Here is a 15,573-nt window from a genome sequence, read left to right on the forward strand (position 1 = left end):
GGATGTTTTGCTCCCCTGGAAAATCCATCTCCTTCATCAATCCATTTTGCCCACCAAGATGATGACAGATTGATGGCATTAGAAGAAAAACACTCCTCAGATGCCATTCCCGACCCTGATTCACCCAAGCTCCCCGGGTGCTCCAAGCTTTGCTCTGAGCCTTACAGAAAAAAAAAAAAAAAAAAAAAAACCGGGCTACAAAGTTGCTGAACTCGGGGGAATTTAATAACACTCAGCCACCAGCAAAGCGATTAAATGCCGGGTCCTAATTCTGTAAGTGCCTCGTTGATGGTTTCACCCGGTGCCTTACGGCACGATATAACTAATCGGCTAACGGGCCAAGCGAACGTCACAGCCCCAGCTCTGTTTAATCCAAGGGGATCACGCCTCCGCCGGGTGGAAACGGCGATGCTGGAATGAATTGCTGTGATTTTTTTTTACCGGTGATCGAAGGGATGAAGGAAGAGGGTGGCAAGTTGGTGGCTGGTTTGCTGGGCACCATGGTGGAGGGTTATTGGGGGTCTGGTTGCCTTTTGGGCACCCCATGGGGGGAAAGAGGGGATGTAGGGTTGGATGTTCCCAGGGGGAGGAGGAGGAAGGCAGAGAGAGGGGTGAGCCTGGCTGAGGCAGGCCTGTGCTCCCTCTCCTTTTCTACTGGGTGGTTTCAACTTCAGGTTTTGGCTTTTGGACCGAAATAAGCCCTATTTCCCCTAAAGTTTCATACATATCTATAGAAACGAAATTCCTCTTAACAAAGGCTTTTTGCTCTGGGCAGTGCCATGTTCCTGTTGCTCAGCATCGCCCTCTTTTTGGGCTTTGTTTTCTTGAGAAAACTCCAGATCGGTTGGGTTTCAGGATGCCTCAGGGTTTTGCTTGTTCCTTTTGGTCCCTGGGCTCAGCCAGCATCAGGAACCAGCTCCCAGAATGGAGAGCCCAGGATGGCCCGCAGCCGGCAGCGACATCCCTTGCTCCCGCTGCACCGGTGCCTGCGTCCCCGCTGTCCCCTCTCTCTGCCTCCGCAGCAGATGATTTGCTCGACCTTTAGATGGAAGATCTTCAAAAATCAGCCAGGCTGATCGGGAATTTAATGCTGATTGAGGAGGTAATGTAGCTCTCCCCGATGCGCCCCGGCAGGCTGGGGGCAGTTTGACGCTCCCAATGGCGAGAGCTTTCAAATGAACTTCACAGCCGCAGCCCTGTTTGATCCAAGGGGATCATTTATTTTAGTTTTAAGGGACTAAAGTGTGTGAACGCTGGTGTCTCACTGCTGCAGTGGCTGAAAACCTGGGCGACTCAGCAGCTGTGCTCATGGCTAAGGTGCTCCATCCCAGAGGAGGCTGCATCCAAGGGATGGCAGAAGCATATCTGAGCTGCTCTGGGTACCATACCCTGTATTCCCCCGGCTTTCAGCATCCCTACATCTCTGCTTTATAGAGATATTTATTAAACATATCTAATAGTGGGATGGGAGCAAGACCTGTGATTCCTTGGGGGAAACCAAGAAATGCAAGCAAATTTTCTCATGGAAAGCCATGGCTGGATTGCTAGGAGGCAGCTCATCCTTTTGAAACAGGCTCGGGGCACTTTGCAAAAGAGGTCATGTGCCAAAAAAGCTCAAAGACGTGGTGCTCTGGCGTAAAAGGCTCTGCTCCTCCCAGCCCTGCTTTGCAGGAGGAGGCGGCCCATCCCTATAGACCCGGGATCTCCCCAGGAAAGCGCCCACTCTTACAACCATTTTGCAACAACCATGTTGTTCTAGCTCCAAAAAATAAAGAAGTCTAAAAAAAAAAAAGGACAACAAAATATATCCAACCCCAAACAAACATGTCAATTAGTGTAATCAGCTCTAATGAGGAAAGAGAAGCCAAATGCAACCCTTTGTGTTGCTGTTTGGGTTGGCTCATCGCAAGCAACCCCAGCTCCTCTGCCCCACGCGTGTTGGAGGGCAGTTGGGGCATCACGGGAGCACGTAGCCCAACCTTCCCTGCCGGGTTTGGGGTCAATGCTGACGTTTCTTTTCCTTCTGCACGTCACCCCATTTCTGGGAAGGCGATGGAGGGCAAGTCCCTGACTCGCGGTGTTCAATTTGAAACAAAAGGCGATGATTTATAATTTGCCGTTATTGTGCTGCTTTGCAGCGCTCTGTCATTGCGAGCCAACCCTGGCAATTGGGCCTTTGGACCAGGAGAAAAAATTGCTTTTCCTTCCATTTTCCCAATAAATAATAATAATAATAATAATAATAATAATAATAATAATAATAATGGCAATAATGAAATCCATCCCTCTCCCCCGCTCCCCTCCCATGCGCATCGTGGTGAGCCCAGCTTTCAGCGTCGGGTTATTTATCGGGTGGATTTGGGCTGGTTGACTTTAACGCAAGCTGTCGCCAAACAAATATCCCTGCGGCACACAGGGTATTAAAACCATCTTTCATGGATTCAAATCTTGCAAGAGGGGCCATCAGAGAAGCAAGGACCGGGACTGGAGGCTCGGTGTAACTTTTCCCCCTCTCCAATGACTTGCTACGAACTTAGCATCATCGCTTGCTCCCCAAACCCTGGCTGGGGATATCAGGGCTATGCTAAGCCCTGGACCAGAGGGACGGGGGGATGAAGCAGCCTTCGCAGCTGAAAAATCCATCACAATTAACTGCTCTTCTTTGCACTCCCCTGGATGTAAGGGGGTTTATTCATTTATTAGTGGTGCTGAGTCAGCGCTTACGGGCTGGGCAATACTTACTGTGCCTGTGCAGGGTAATGGGTGCTGTCTGGGGAGCATTGGACACCTGGGTGCGGGTGGCAGGTCTGCAAAGGTAGCTCCACCCCCCCGGGACTTGCTGCTGCTTTTTGCCTTTTTTTTTCTGGGCATCTGGGATAAGGAGAAAGGGGGATAGGAGGGATATCTGGTGGCAAAACAGCATGAGCCAAGTAAAACCTCATGGCAGGACTTGAGGGGGGGTCCTAGCTGCGTTATACCCCATCTGGGAGGCAAAAAAAGGAGGATAAATGAGGAGGACAAGCCACTATCCCAGAGGACAGAATGTGGTGAGTATTTCAACCTTTGGACCCCCCCGAATCACATCGCCGAAGGTCTGTACCAGGCAAGGAATTGGCCTGTATAAGAGAACTGGGGGCTGCAGGCAGCTCCACCATGCAAACGCTACATCTAGAAGCGCTCAACCCCAGCCAAGCGTTCCTCCCCGTGTTTATTTTGGCAGGACCTACATTAACCACCAGAGGCACTGCCAGCCCGAAGAGCATCCCCAGCCCTTCCAGAGTCCAGACACGTTGGAGTCAAGATCCCTGTGAATAATGAGCTTGAAAACAAAGCAAAACAAATCTCCTCTCTTAAAAAAACCCACTAGAAATATTGGCCCTCCTGACTCCTCTGCTGCAGATTTTATTTTATTTTTTAAATTTTTTATTTCTCTGCCTTTTCATTCCCCCTGGAGAAATGATTTGAGGGACGGCTGCTGTCTCTCCTGCTCCTCCGTTGCTCTGCAAACAGCCAGACAGCCATCACACAGCTCCTTTAATGGCCCAGCAACACATATAGCGAATAAACCTAAACAGGGAGCCGCGGTGCTGGCTTCCCAGCCGACACCGTGCTCCCGAATGGAGCCTGGGTGATGTTTCTCTATAGATCCAGCTGCCAGAAGCCACTGTCGCAGGCAAAGCTGCTTCTTTATTAAGGGAGGTGAATATATGTGGGTCTGTGCCTGGTCCCTGTGTGGTCCCTATGGGGACAGGAGAGGCGATGGGGGTGTTTCGAGGCTGGAGGATGCTGAGCTTTGCAGCGAGGAGCAGAGAAGAGGTTCGGCGCAGACCGGGAGGGACATGTATGTGAAGTCATTCGGGAGCCTGGTGGGGCTTTGCTTCAAGCAGGGTTTAATCAGAGCCTGGCAAACAGTTTTCCTAAAGGGTTGGTGGGACAAGCTGCGGGGAGAAGGGCCAGAATGGTGTCGTTTCAAAGAGAGTGGGCAAAACGTAATCATATACTGGAAGGACTAATCCCGGATTATCATCAGGGGTTGGAAGGGATAAACCATATCTAAGCACACAGCTTTCATCCCACAGGGCTTTGCAGAGCAATTGCACGCGGCCCCGCTGAATTGCAGCCGCCTCTGGGGTGCGGAGACCGTCAGCGAGTGCGGACAAGCCACTATCCCAGAGGACAGAATGTGGTGAGTATTTCAACCTTTGGACCCCCCCGAATCACATCGCCGAAGGTCTGTACCAGGCAAGGAATTGGCCTGTATAAGAGAACTGGGGGCTGCAGGCAGCTCCACCATGCAAACGCTACATCTAGAAGCGCTCAACCCCAGCCAAGCGTCCCTCCCCGTGTTTATTTTGGCAGGACCTACATTAACCACCAGAGGCACTGCCAGCCCGAAGAGCATCCCCAGCCCTTCCAGAGTCCAGACACGTTGGAGTCAAGATCCCTGTGAATAATGAGCTTGAAAACAAAGCAAAACAAATCTCCTCTCTTAAAAAAACCCACTAGAAATATTGGCCCTCCTGACTCCTCTGCTGCAGATTTTATTTTATTTTTTAAATTTTTTATTTCTCTGCCTTTTCATTCCCCCTGGAGAAATGATTTGAGGGACGGCTGCTGTCTCTCCTGCTCCTCCGTTGCTCTGCAAACAGCCAGACAGCCATCACACAGCTCCTTTAATGGCCCAGCAACACATATAGCGAATAAACCTAAACAGGGAGCCGCGGTGCTGGCTTCCCAGCCGACACCGTGCTCCCGAATGGAGCCTGGGTGATGTTTCTCTATAGATCCAGCTGCCAGAAGCCACTGTCGCAGGCAAAGCTGCTTCTTTATTAAGGGAGGTGAATATATGTGGGTCTGTGCCTGGTCCCTGTGTGGTCCCTATGGGGACAGGAGAGGCGATGGGGGTGTTTCGAGGCTGGAGGATGCTGAGCTTTGCAGCGAGGAGCAGAGAAGAGGTTCGGCGCAGACCGGGAGGGACATGTATGTGAAGTCATTCGGGAGCCTGGTGGGGCTTTGCTTCAAGCAGGGTTTAATCAGAGCCTGGCAAACAGTTTTCCTAAAGGGTTGGTGGGACAAGCTGCGGGGAGAAGGGCCAGAATGGTGTCGTTTCAAAGAGAGTGGGCAAAACGTAATCATATACTGGAAGGACTAATCCCGGATTATCATCAGGGGTTGGAAGGGATAAACCATATCTAAGCACACAGCTTTCATCCCACAGGGCTTTGCAGAGCAATTGCACGCGGCCCCGCTGAATTGCAGCCGCCTCTGGGGTGCGGAGACCGTGAGCGAGTGCGGGGAGGGGGGAACACCGCTGCCAAGGACATGGGTGGGAAGCTTGACTTCAGCTTGACCAAGAGCCTGGAGACCCTCACTGGGGGGAACTGCCTTTCTGCAGGGTCCCATGCCCATCGCCACCTCGGGTCCTTTGCATTTTTTGGGTATCCTGACGGGAGGTGGACCCATCCTGGTCTCATGGCCGGCATCGTGACTGCTGGCTGGCGGACATCACGTTTCTCCTCCTAGTTTTTCCTCCTTATCTTTTTGGCTTCTCTCCTGAAGTACAAATTGACCTCTCAGAATTTTCTCCTTTAATGCCCTTGTTCTAAAATGTTAATAACTGGTCAGTGACAGGCTGATTAAGCCTTCCTTCCCTCCTTATTTAGATTGGTGTCACTGCACCAGCTCTAACGGAGCCGTAAAGAACATTAACACCCGCTCGGCACTGACAGGGCAAACTATTCCCTGGAAATTGATAAGGGCTTTTTCTGGAAATGAATTTGGCGCTGGCAAAACAAACGGGTGCCTTGAGCTCCATCCATCTCCCTTCCTTTAATAACTTTCATTTGTTTGGCGCTATCTCCAGCCCCGATTAATGTAACAAATGCTTTTTTGTCCCAGCAGGGGTTTTTGCAGGAGCTTCAGGTGGGATGGCTCAACTTCTCTCCCCTCCTCTCTACCTCTTGGCTTGTGAGCGAGGTTTTTCTCCCCGTGTAGCACTCAGCAAGGTCTCAGTCACCCAAACTCTGTGCTAATGGCCCCAAAGAACTTGCTTTTCTCATAGCATCATGATCTAGTTAGCGGTGTCCCTGCTCCTGCAAGGGGGTTGGACTAGATGACCTCTAGGGGTCCCTTCCAACCCAAAACATTCTATGATTCTATGATCATGTCTGGATCTATCTATATCTACACCTATATCTATATCTGTAACTGTATCTGTATCTATATCTATGTCTGTGTCTATGTCTATATGCCTATGCCTATATCATTATCTTTGTCTATATATAGATATATCCTCTACCTACATCTTCATCTTCATCTTTATCCTCATCTTTATCTTCAGCTTCATCTTTACCTATCTTTATCATCTTTATCTATACCTATACTATGCCTGTCTATATCCATATCCATATCAACATCCATATTCATATCAATAACATCAATATCAATATTCATATCATATCCATTTTATCTATATTGATATCAGTATCTATATTCTTATCGTCTATATACATATCCCTGTCATCCATACCCATACCCATATCATCTACATCTACATCTGCAGCTACATCCATATCGTTCACATCCATATCATTTATATCCATATAATCTATATCTATATCCATATAAACTATATCTATACAAAATATATCTATACCTGCATCTCTCTATATATATCCATATCCACAGCATCCATGCCCATAAAATCAGTGTCTACATCTACATCCTTACCATGCATATCCATGTCCATGTCCGTATCCATACCATCCATGTCCATATCCATACTGTCCATATCCATACCGTCCATATCCATACCCTCTATATCAATATCTGTATTTGCCTAGACTGAGAAGGGGCTGAGGGGATGCCGTGAGGAAGAGGAGGGACGGGATCTGCACGGGGAGGTGAAGCCACCACCCAGGGAAGGACCCAGGCTCTGGCTGCGAGATTGCGCTGCTGAGCAAGAGCTGGTCACTGCTGAGGGCTGGGATGGGACCGGCGAGCGCCAAAGCTGCTAAACCTGGTGTTTTGGAGGAGATACGCCCTGAAACAGAGCAACAGCCTTAAAATTGCTTTTCCCCCAGGTAACAAATTGCCTCTGCTTGCTCAGGCTGGGCAGCTCTGGCCTGCTGCACGGGGAGGGGAGGGCAGGGGCGCCCAGCGGGAGATGCCCCCGCTCTGGTCCTCATGGAGACTCATTTCTGTTTCTGCAGTTCTTGCTTGAGTGATGGCTCTCGCAATCAGAAAAGGCTTTTTCTTTTTCCCCCAGGTGCAGGTTCGTTCTGGAAATTCTGCCAAAATAACCCCAAAGCTCCGACCAAACAAATGCTGGGAACCCTAATTCGGGTCCTGCACCCCAGTTTTATCATATTAAGGGGATTTAAACACGCTCTTACCCCCCCTCTGCGGGTGGGAGAGTTGCAAAAGGAAGAGGCTGGAAGAAGGGATGAAGCTGCCAGGGCTTTTGGCTGGGTGCAAGGATAAGCACGTGAAGCATCGCTCTGATGTCTGAGCACACCCAAATCCCCCGTCACCCCGACCCCTCGCAGGGCACAGCCTGAGCCTTCCTGACGATGGGCTTTGAAACATGGAGCTGGGGCTTTTAATTACCAGCAGAGAGGAGAAAAGAGAGGGATTTCTTTTACAGCTGAGTAAGTACTGCATGGGGCAAGTCAAGAGTTGTTCCTTTTATAGGCTGTATCCCACTGTTCGGATATAATCTCTCATATATGTGTCCCCTGTAAGTACTCATATACAACTTCAGGGTGGCTGCACCCTGACCCTGAGACTGCTAAATCCTCCCCCCACAAAGCCCAGGGCTAAATCTGGAGGCAATACCGGTGAGGTTTATTCCTGCTAACCGGGTTGCAACACCGCTGCAGTGTTTTAAAACATGCATGGCCCTCGCCGAGCCATGCAAAAAACCTGGAAGAATGAGAAAGTGCAAATGGGAGAAGATAAAGTCGATGCTACAGCAGCTGGAAAAAAGGAGATATATATATGTATACATGTTTTTTCAAGAGTGAGAAAGAATAAGCCTTAGGCTTCGGTCAGCTGTCACTGGTCTGTGATAAGGATGGGGGAGTTTAAATCCCATTTAGACACAGTCCTCGGGGAAGTGCTGGAGTGGGGAAGGCGGCGGGAGGCAGCACGGATCCGGAGGGTGGAAATCTCTCCTCTGGAGCAGGGATCAAACCCGTCCACGAGTGCCTCCAGCAAGAAAAAGCTGGGTGCTTGATCTCTCTCCACGACTTCTGAGCCACCGGGTTAATTTTTTCTTTTGTGGAGGAAGGGCTTTTCTAAGCCTTTGCTGAGGCTTTGGCGTGTATAGAAACAAATGTGATATCGAGGCCAGGGTGGAGGGACGACTTGAAGCTTGTCTGGATTTTGCTATATGTCATGAGGCATCCAAGTCCTTCCCTGCCGCTTTATTAAAATGGTATAAAATAAAATCCGTCCTCCCATTTGCTTTCTCTAGAGCTGATTGCCTTTTGGAGCAGCGAGAAAGCGGGGGCTGCTAGCCCAGGCAGCACTGGCTCCTCTGCCAAGCAAAGCACCAGGGGAATGGGGCAAAATATGCGAGAATAAAACCCATCATGCAAAATAAAGCCTTGAATCTTCACCTGCAAATGAAGAAAACATTTTTCTGGTGCAACTGAATAATTAAAGGGGGGTTGCAAGGGTGCAACACGTACTGCCCTCTCCCCATCATCAGTCTCTGCAAAACATGTGATTGCTCCAGATGGGGGGATTTTGAGCCAAAAAAATCCTCGGAGAAAGTGCAAGTGCAGTTTCAAGCCCACAGCTTCGCCCGTCTCTACGAGGAGCCCAATTACGAGAGCCAGCGGCTCGGTATCGACCCCGGCAGGGAGCAGCGTGGAGCTCCCCAGGGCCCTTTATCCCCGGCAATACGGCTGTGCTGAGCAGAGGGGTCACAGGCAGGGAAAACCGAGGCTTTTATTAGAAGATATGGGCAAGAGAACCTAAATCTCAAGGAAAACAAAAATCAATAAAGAGACATGGAGCTCTTGGCGACTGCGGGCAAATTTTCCCTTCTCATTGCCTCAACGATCGTGCCACATAGGCCATACCCTGGCAGTTAGGTGTAGGACTTTATTCAGGATAAGTTTTGCAAGCCATTAAAACATGGGGTTTTTTTACACAATTATGACTCCAAATAGTTTTTGTCTAGGTTTAGGAGCAACCTAAGGAGCTGCCTTCCTGCTCCGTCCTCGCTGGTCCTACCTGCCCTGCATCAGCCCTTGGGCTCCTGCTTTAGCTATCTTGTGTGGGCAACTGGTGCAACCCCTTGCCCCAAGGTCTGCTCACTGCAAACATCAGGCATAACTGCTGTTAAGACCCAGACCTCAAATATCCAGAAATAAAAGAGTAATCATTGGCCAAATAACGTATACAGGAAAGCTCCAGATCTTTCTAGTTGGGTTCTAAGCAGAGGAAACCTTTCCTACATGTTTCTTCTTCCGCTTGCAGAGATTCTGGCGCTTGCCTTCAACACCTTCCAGTACTAATAACTCATTCCAGGTAGCAGGAGATGGGATCTGGATTTGATTACTGATCTGATTTAGTCAGTCAACCCAGGTGTCTCTCTGCAGAGATTGCAAGTGTTTCATGGACAATTTGCAATGAAAGAGAGAAGCTTAAGGACTGATTTATTCCATAACAATAGCAATGATAATAACTGAAGGGCTGGATGTGGGCAGCATCCAGCACAGGGGGTGCCGATTCCACCAGGCTCTGCAAGCTGCTGCAACGCAAGCAATAGCAGCAGATGTGATTCAAAAGCGAGGAATCTGAATTTCAGATTCTTCTGGCATCTTCTCCTCGGCGTAAAGCAAGAATATGGAGGTCAGAGCTCCTCCGTGGTGATTTAGGCTAATAATTGGGGTGATTTCTGTTGGGAAATCAGAGTTAGATCTGTTGCAACCCTTGCCAAGTCACTTAACTTCTCCTAGAGCAGTCCCTGTAGTGAGGAGGACCCTGTCTCACCTTGCAAGGACTGTTGCACGAGGCCGGAGGCTGCTCAGACCTCAGCAAAATGAGAACAGTGAAAATACAGTAAATAGGTTGCGCACCACGGCCGGCGTCGCCGTTCCGTGCATCCGTCATGGGAACAGGCTGCAATCAGATGTTAAGAGCTGCGGTGTCAAAAAAAAATCTTGTCCTTTCTCCACCTGTACCTTAGCTCGCTTTATTATTCAGGGAAGGCTGCGTCTCACCTGAGAAGTCCTTAAGATGCCACAGGCAAGCCAGTCTCTGATTAAGTGCTAAGGGAAGCTCCTAAGAGGGTTGTTCAACGTCGCCAGGAGAGGCAATGAATCAGCAAGCGTGTCTCATCTCATTGCTCCGTCAGCGCGGAGTGACGGGAGCGGGGATGGCAGGGACAGGCTGCTTTGGTGTCTCCAGCCCCAGAGCTGGCATCTGGAATCACCGCGGGGCCGTGCCAGCACCAGCAGCCACAGCGGGGACACCTCTGGGAGGGAACGAGCACCTTCCGTGGAAGGAAGTGTCCTCATTACTGCCATCAGTAGGGTCAGAATGACCTTACCCATAGTTGCTGAAGATCCTGAGGGGGTCTTGGCAGCCCCATCTCCAAAGTCATTCCCAGGCATGGGCACAGACTCATGGCCTTGTCTGAACACATTCTGACCCCAGATATTCATTTGTTACAACCTCATTACCTAATCAATGGAAGATGAACATCTTCGTGTGTATCACAGCCAAATCACTCTTTCAAAAATTTGGCACTAATTAATACCGTCCCCAGGTATTCATGCTATGCACAAGTCCATCTCCTTTTCACCACTGCAGTTCCTAGAAACCTTTGCATCCCTGACAGCAGGAGACACGGCCTTTGCAGCCACCCATGCACCCAGATTTATCTCACTCCGCTCAAAACACTGTGTCCTCTTTCAGAGCAATGGAGCACAAAATTCGGGAAGATTATTGCAGCGGAACCTGCTGTCTGCTGGGCATGTCTTTGCAATGTCATTTCTCTGTAAGTGAAGTCCAGAAGAGTTCCTTGACCTTGACCATCACCTGCTTGTCTGCTCCTAAACGGAGACCTCTGCTCGGAGGGAAACTGGGAAAGCCCCTTTGCTTTAATACCAGCACCATGGGGCAAGAGTCTTCTCTTCCAGGGATGCTGTGCCTCGGTTTGCAGACTCCCCTTGCCTGGGAAAGGAGCTTAAACATTTCCATTTTCAAGTGAAGGACAGCCCTCGCCCACCACAGCGTCGAGGAGATTTAAGTCAACCCCAAACCATCTTGACCCACTTCACTCCCTGTAGTCAAGGAGATTTTTTCTCTTCGGAAGAAAAGAAATGGCACTGGAGGGCCTGATTCTCATTTACACTTGAGCGGCTCTGAACACAAAAGGGCTCCGGGAGCTGCATTTGCAGCCCTTGCCACACAGCCTGGAGAGGCTGGAGTGTAAATGAGAATTCAGCCCTTCAGGTAACGAGATGCCTTAAGCTTATTCTATAATGGGCCCCGAGTTGTCGCATCCCCTCTCCCCTAACACCTTGGGTGCTAGCGCCTGGGGCAGGGGAATCCCAAAGGACCCAGGTGAGACCAATTACACTCTTTAACACCACAACAGTCAAGAAAGAAGAGGGGTGTGAACAAACCCCCACCCCAAAAGCCCTCCCCGGTGACCTGCCCACCCTACTGCAAACTCCCACTCTCCCAGGCAGGGATGAGCATTGCCCTGTGCCATCTCCAAATGCCCCATCACCGTACCAGTGGCATCCAGTTTGCACCAGTCCTTTTGCACCACAAGACTCTTGCCCATGCTGAGAGGGCTTCTTTACCACATTTCTGATGAAATCTGGGGATTTATACTGACAGCAAAGTGGCTTTGGCCAACTGAGGATGAGAGAGAAGTTCCCCAGACCTTCCATAGCTGCAGCACTTCATGAAGCTCCTGGATTTGGGCATGTGCATGCACAAACCCATCTTTCCATGCACCTGGAATTGGAGATTTATAGACACCCCCAGGCTCCTCTTTCCATAGGCACATCCAAATGCAAAGGGATATGAATCTGATGTTTGAAGGAATGTACCCAGACATGGGTCTAAGCATTAGAATCATAGAATCATGGAATGGTTTAGATTGGGAAAGCCCTTTAAGATCACCAAGCCCAACTGTTCTCCTAACCCTGCCATTTCATCACTAAACCCTGTCCCCAAGCACCACGTCTGCCCAGCTGTTAAATCCCCCCAGGGCTGGGGACTCGACCCCTTCCCTGGGCAGCCCCTTCCAGTGCCTGACAGCCATTTCAGGGATGGAATTTTTCCCAATGTCCAACCTCACCCTGCCCTGGCACAACTTGAGGCCATTTCCCCTCGTTCATCTGGGGTATAAAAATATTTGAGGGATGCACAGTTTATAGGAATGCATATATAGCGATGGTGATGCGCCCAAATTGAGATGGCACATATATATGTTTATATCAGCGACAGAAGTAAACATGCATCGCCTTCGTCTTATATAAAGCCAGCGGAACATCTTCCGAATTTATCTCAATTAACCAAGTGCCCATATTTATATTTATAGCACTGTAGAGAGGCGTGTGCTCCCACCTCAGCCCCATCCTTCCCGGGGGTGGAAGCTGCCCGGAGGCTCCTGCAAACTCTCCTGGGCATCTTTGGGAATGCAGGATGGGTTCCTCAGGGAACGGCATTGCTCTCCCCTGGTTGATAGATGTATTTACTGATCAGGGAATTAGGAGTTAGAAATAAGGTGTGAATACAGGCAAAATTACGGCCTTAAGTCAATACACTGCAAAGATTTTTTGGATCAGTTTGTGCATCTGCTGGAAATGATGTTTGAGGAGGACCAGAGCAATGTGAATTCAGGATTATGTTAATGAGATGAATAATTTCAGGTTAAAAAAGAATTAAAGAGCAGAAAACCTTTGAAAAATGCTGAGATGTTTCATCCTGGTATCTCTGAAGTGAAAGGCTTTGTTTCAGAAGTGCCAAAACATTTTGCTGCGGTATTTTCGAAAGCTCCTAAGAAGCTTTTTTCCCCCCCTTTTCCTTTTCTTTAAACAGTGAACCAGAAGTTTAATTAATTGACAAAACCAAACAAAAATGCTGGGTTTCACCAATTGCAAGAGGAAATTGCCACTTTGGGTGAGACCACGATGGGTTTTGCCTCTTTCCTTGCGAAGACGCTGATTTTCTCTCGCAGCATTCCCAGCCGGCACCTCACTCCGAACCTGCCAGGCACAACTCCTGCTGCTCCAGCCGCAGCCTCAGCTGCAAATCCTTCAGCTGGTCCTTGTCTCAATATGAATAATATATTTTTCTCGCTACATGAGGGGAAAAAAAAAGCACGCGAGATTTATTTTCCAAAAAGACGAATGCTCCCTTTTGTCTCTGGCTGAACAGCGATCGTTACGTTCACAAAAGATATTTAAATGCCCTCTTGTACGTCACAACCGTAGAAGAATAATTGTGTTTAATTGTCCCACCTGTATTTAAAGCCAGTGACTGGGCTGTTATTGGGGTACAGCATTGAGTGACTGTTGCGGGGAATATATCTGCCCCCGAAGCCAAGAAAGAAGGGGAAAACGGGGCTGAAGGGGATGTTTTTACCTCTCTGCCAGCTTCTTTGAAGCCAATCCGAATAAAAACACAGCCCTTCACAAATGACTTTCCGGCTAATTCCACTCCAGGAGAAAATTGGAGCCAGGGACAAGCTCCCTGGCTGGGAGAGGTAATTATTCTGATGTGCCACCTTAATTACTCCGTAATCCCCGGCTGAAGGAGGAAAGGGCCCTTACGGCCTCCTCTCTACAAGCTGACTTTGCGGAGCTCTCTGGGAGATGCTTTTCCCTGCTCCAGTCCCAGTCTGGGCTTGCCAGGGTGGAGAACGGGCTTGTTAGATCCTCCCCTCTCTCTCTTGCTCTTCTGAAGGAGGTTGCACATCTATAAAACAGGCAAGGGACCCTGGAGTCCCCACCGTGTATTATTTCCATGTTTCATGCAATTTACTTCATTGCATCTTCATTTTTTCCCTAAGCTTTGCCCCTTCCCAGAGCTGAAATACCCCCAAAAAGCAGCTGAGCACCCCCAGCTCCTGGCAGGCAAAAAACCTGCCTTGTTTTCCCTAATGCAAGAAAAAAAAAAAAAACCAACCCCAAAGCCAATCAAAAAAACCAAAACCGCAACACTTTTTCTTTGAAGGAAATAGAACGGCTTTCTGCATCTTTATATATCATAAAGGTGCAGGGAAGGGCACAAACACCATTTTTATTTTTGAGGTTTGCAATTCACATTTAACCTGGAGCCATCTGTTTCGCTAGCAGCTTGGCAGTTCGAGGGGCCTGAGATGTTCATCTGCAGACGTGTCTCTGCCGAGCTCACTCAATTTTCCAGCCGCTTTGAGGCAAGCGGCTCCTGCGGGTGCCTGATGAGCCCATGGAGCTCCTGGACATGAGTATTCCCCTCCTAGATGCCACCAGCCCCTAAATGCCTCTCCCAGCATGTGGGCCTGGGAGCAACCAGGCATGAGTCTCCAATCAATACGCACCTGTGTTAATACCCACAGTCCCCAGATTTTTTATTTACTTGGGTTTATAGTCATTTAAGGAGGTTTGAACCCCTCTACAGCCCCTCCCCCGGGGCCAAAGTGTTTGCACATCCCTCTGATGGGGAGTCTCTAGAGTTAAGTTAAGGGTTGGGCTTGCGATGGAGCCTTCCTCTCCACACAGGCACTGTAAGATCTTCTCCATTCCTTTCCTAATGAAACATGTTTTTGAGACTGATAGGCATCTCTTGAAATCAAGTTGGAATTGGTCACGGGGTCTAAAAGCCTTGAACAGAGATGCACGTCCCATGAGGTGGCACATCTTGTTTCTCACCCAAGGACATGGTGATGTCCGGAGGTTTTATTCCAGGCAGCTCCTTAGTGGGAACAATGCCCCATAATGAGACATCCCATCCCCTCCCTCTTCTCCATCACCTGCTAATGAAGCCAGTGGTGCTTGCCCATGCTTCACAGAGGTAGGAAGCCACCACCATGATTTCAACCCCTTCCAATACAAGGCTGCTCTGGATAGGTCCAAAAATTTCTTGGCCATGGAGCAGGGGAATCCCAATTTCCCAAAGCCTCCAGCCACCTCCACAACAGCTTTGCAGTGGCTTTGACCATGACACAACATGTGAAGGTGCACGTGGAGAAAAGGAGACCTGGACATGTCCCCAAAGCCAGGACTGGGGTCAGAAGCATCCCTGTCCCATGGAGACCTGTGAGCTGCCTCCTTACAGCCTTATTTATTCATCGCGTGCTGGCGGCACGTTTGGCACAGCACAAAGCGGAGGGAGACCCAGTCCCCACCGTTAATGGGCATTGCTCGTTATTAACTAATAACGAATGGATTAGTCAGCATCTGGGAAGCAGCTGAGCATGCATGAAAGGGGGGGCTGGGAAGTGACCCCGGAGGTGGCTCTGCATCTCTCGGCTCCATCTGCAGGGCTGAGTCTGATATTTTATTTATCCAAAGGCAGGCAGTGCTGGAAGGACACGGAGCTGATGGGGGAGCCTGG

This window comes from Egretta garzetta, unplaced genomic scaffold, assembly GCF_000687185.1.
Source record: "Egretta garzetta isolate BGI_Z169 unplaced genomic scaffold, ASM68718v1 scaffold207, whole genome shotgun sequence".
NCBI lineage: Eukaryota > Metazoa > Chordata > Aves > Pelecaniformes > Ardeidae > Egretta > Egretta garzetta.